We start from the raw sequence: 4,654 nt of genomic DNA on the forward strand, positions 1-4,654 counted from the left end.
ATATATATATATATATATATAAACATATATACATTACGCATTTAAATACATTTCTTCATATACACACATATACACACATGAATGCTCTATCATTCATTTTTAAGTGAATTCCTGAGACGCAAATAATATGCTAAGAAGGAAAATAAAAATACAAATATTTAACTGTTACATATGATACAAACAACGTGTTTAAAATAAGATTCTCACGTAAAAATAAGTGGCTATATTTCCGGGTCAATGCCAGATGACCTTTGATAATACCAAAAATTATCACCATTTCTTTGAATTATATTCTCTCTACAACGAGTCGATTATTTTCGGAGTTTTTAAGAATTCTACGATACGGAAGACATATTTATTTACATATAATATAATCACTAACACTGCAAACGATGCTTCATTCCACGTAAGGCGATTAGGATAATCCTGCATTATTTGCAAAGCTTAACTTGTACTTGACATTATATATTTATTTGTCGCACAGTAGCGAAGTTGTAAAAGCAAACAAATTGAAGTTGCTTTCCCATAAACATCACCCATTCTGTCTTGCAGCCTACAATTTGTTCTCCTACTTGAATATTGTCATCAATTCAAAAGTGATTTGCTCAGTACGTGATTGCGTGACGAGAATAAACTTGCATCCTCCCATATCATCATCATCATCATTATTATTATTATTATTATTATTACTGTCATTATTATTATTTCATAAAGTGTTTTTTTTTTTCTTGTGTGTGTTCAGTTTTAGATTTAGACAGAATACTGTTTTGATTTCTGTCATAAATTGTAGTACCATCACTTCTACCCGTAATACTTCCATCTCTATTAATGGGTTCATGTAATCTCCTAACGTTTTGCTGTGAATCAAAAAAACATAAAGAAGCGATTGCAATTTATTATGTTGGACCTTCTTCTACGTAATTACTTAGAGAGAAAGAGAGAGAGAGAGAGAGAGAGAGAGAGAGAGAGCTAACCAGTTTACGTCAGTGGAGTATCCCCCCACCATTAAAAACATTTTACAATCATAATGTTCTTCACCTTAAGTACATCTGTTGCCTTTCATTCCATCATGTAAGAATTATTCCAAATCCTTATAAGTGCATTTTACATCAAACACTTTTGCTTTCTGTGACGGCGCCATCCAATGCTGTATTTATCGTTGTTTATTCCCCATGGCAGCTCTGATAGAAGAGACCTTTGAAGAAAAGGATTTCAGCCGTAACTTCTGCCATTTTTCTTCAGCCGAGGGATTCTAGTTTCTAAAACACTCTTAGGTAAATTGGCTTTATAGTTTAAATTCATTAATATTTGAGTTGGTATTAATAGGGATTTGAAAGACCACATTAAGGCATCCACGTTGGCATTTCAACGTGGACATTCATGTTTTCTTTAGATTACTCAATGTATCCTTCTCTTTCAAATGCAATACAGCAATATTTGAGTCAATATGGTGTCTCTTTCTAGAAAGTCGAAACGTTGTATAAACTCTTTATCATTCTCATTTCAACTTTGAAAATTCCTTTGCTCTTCAACTTACAGAAATCTAGATTCTAGAAACATACTAATCATTTCATCATTTTACTTTAATGAAGATGTATTAATATTTAAGACCTAAAAAGGCGGCGAGGAGGCAAAATCGTTATCGCGTCAGACAAAGTGCTTAGCGATATTTTGTCCGCCTTTACGGTCTGAGTTGAAATTCCTCTAAGGCCGACTTTTCGTTCATCACTTCAAGGTCGATAAATCAAGTATAAATTAAGCACTGGGGTCGAGGTAATCGACTTACCTTCTCCCCCGAAATCGCAGGCCTTGTGCCAAAATTGGAAACCGATATATGGAGCACAATGTTTGTTATTTCTAGAAAAAACACGAGAGCACATACACACACTCACTTTGGCTCAAATTGATAGCTACTGGTAAGTTACTGTCTTTGCTGAGTCTTGGACCAACCCTTAATGAATCGGAAGTATTATCAAATGCTATCCATACATGATCATAGACCTTTGTTAAAATAGCCATGCTTGTATCTAGCACTTCGTTACCTATGTGTGTCCCTTCATTTTTGTTAAACTCTATAGTGTTTTGAGGTTGGTTTAGTTATTACATTTAGCAATTTAGCTGGCGCATTGTCGTTGGTTCGAATTCATGCGGCATTGTACTAATATGCAATGGCTACTTACAGAGAGGAATGTGTCGGAGAAATCGATATTTTTGTTTCGCCATTGATCAGTTCTGATGGAATAGATTTATGATCATAAGGGTGAATTTCGAGACGACCCTGTCTAGGCACGGAATGGTTTTTGTTTATGATTTCTGTTCCCAGCATGAACTCCATTGATTTAAAGGAGGTTTGACCTCTACAGTTAGCGATTACATTGATGCATCGTCGTCATCTCGAGATAATGGGGTACTAAACTGGCTCGTGTTACCTGGGTTGATTGTTGAAATGTTTCCCTACACATGTAACACAATGTGTTTGATGATGCTGATGTCGATGTTGATTTCCCGCCGTTTAATCCAAACAGAGCAAACTTTTGGTCAAAAGGGTTTCATTCTTAACATCACTGTCTTGGCTCGGGCTGTTCATGCACTAATGATTTCGTAGTCCAAAGTTTTCTCCCCTTTTTTAATAAGGTAAGGTGTGATTTGAGAGATATTTTGGCTGCTATATCTAGCTCATATCTGATTACTGTATTCGAATAACCTGTTTCTTTTCATTTTGTTAAGACACGGGAGTATAATTTAAAATTTCGGATATTATCTCTAGTAGGTCCAGAAACCAGATAAAGGCGACCTTAACGATTCGTATAGTTTTCTGATTTATTGACAATAAAAACCACAGTGGCAACAATGACGACGATGGCACAAGCTCCCTTACACCCTAGTCTTAGAAGTGCATCATTTTGTATGTTTACAAAAATAGACAAAAATAGAAAATAAAAAACGAGGTCTCGTCTTATTGACTCCATCAGATAATTTAAGATCTCTTTGAACAAGACTAAACTCGACGCTGAAAGACAATTAACGATTTATCAGTTTTATTCTGTTGTCCACATTAGGTGTGATTTATATTTCGAAATTTCGAGATTAATGTGATCACGTCCGATCTCAAATCTAATTATCCAAGAATATTTAGTGGAAGAATATTCATTTCAAATTTTGGCACAAGGCCAGCAATTTCGGGGCACGGGAACATCGGTACATCGGTACCGAAACGCAATTGGGATTCATTTCATCAACACCAAAATAAACAAAACACAACTTTGACAGAGTTAGAAATCAGAACACAAAGACGAAAATCTCACGGCGACCACAAGAAACGTCGTTTTATGTTGGGGGTGGGATTTAAGTCGGTCGTTAGGCGCCTACACCTCGTCAGCAAACATTGCTCTTTTGACAGTCCCCACCACAACCAACGAAAGGACAAATCGTTTTAAATTTTGTGAGTCAAGTGCAGAAAACAATTGTCGACAGGGTCGACCCAAGTATCCAGTGTTCAAAAGGCTGCATTTGCTTATGATCCTGCATTCATAGACAAATATCTATTTCTTCATTGCTCAGAGGGAGCTAAACAGAGAGGGAACAAACAACGACCGCAGTGCGTAACTGGTACTTATTTAATCGACCCCGAAAAGATGAAAGGCAAAGTCGACCTCGTCAGAATTTGAACTCAGAACGTAACGGCAGACGAAACACCGCTAAGCATTTCCCCCGGCGTGCTACCGATTCTACCAGATAGCCGCCGCCCTTTCATGATCAAATATCACGTATCATCTTGCAGTGTGAATGCTGCACTCAATGCTGATGCACTGCACCATGGGTAAATTTCATTCAGAATCTTTGCTGTAGCTAACTCTCCTTGTTGATAACTATCTTCTGCGACGGTTGATTCCAATCCTATGTGTCTCTGAGTCACTGCAGGGCGTTTTTCGAATTAGCGTAGTGAAGTACACGACCAGTAGAGCAAGGCGTATAATAATCGGTGGCAAGTTGGTGAACGGTGAATCTTCCGCAGTTCGGCTGTAATTTTTTGCAGAGGAAAACATTTTTATACAACTCTGTTAGTTAAAATGGCGATACGTTTTGCTGTAAGCAGCCTTCTATCTATGGTTACAAATCCTCAAGTTACATGTATTTTCAGAATATCTTGTTAATCGGGAAGCGGAATTCGCTGGGTTTAAATAGTTTCATTACTTTGGTAGATTCACTGCTTCGCATGCAACATTAAAATGCACACATGCACACTTGAATACACGCATATATAACACATATGCATACCTACACATCTGTACACCTCCACAAGCATACATATAATTCTGGGTATAGGCATAACGTGTTGAAGGATAACTCAATGTATATGATGTGTAAGAATTTTTATTGAAGAAATTAAAAGAAAATTCCACGCAACGATTGACTACATTTCTCCGTCCGACATTCTCCGAACACACACACACACACACACACACACACACACACACACGCACGCATATACATTCATAAACACACAGACATACAAGCACACCTACCTACGATTATATTATACATTTGCATATGTATATATACATACATGTGTGTATGTATGTATGTATACATGCTTACATACGTAAGGATGCATGCATGTATGTATGTATGCATGTGCATGTAGATATATATA

This window comes from Octopus bimaculoides, chromosome 15 (genome assembly GCF_001194135.2).
Source record: "Octopus bimaculoides isolate UCB-OBI-ISO-001 chromosome 15, ASM119413v2, whole genome shotgun sequence".
Taxonomy (NCBI): domain Eukaryota; kingdom Metazoa; phylum Mollusca; class Cephalopoda; order Octopoda; family Octopodidae; genus Octopus; species Octopus bimaculoides.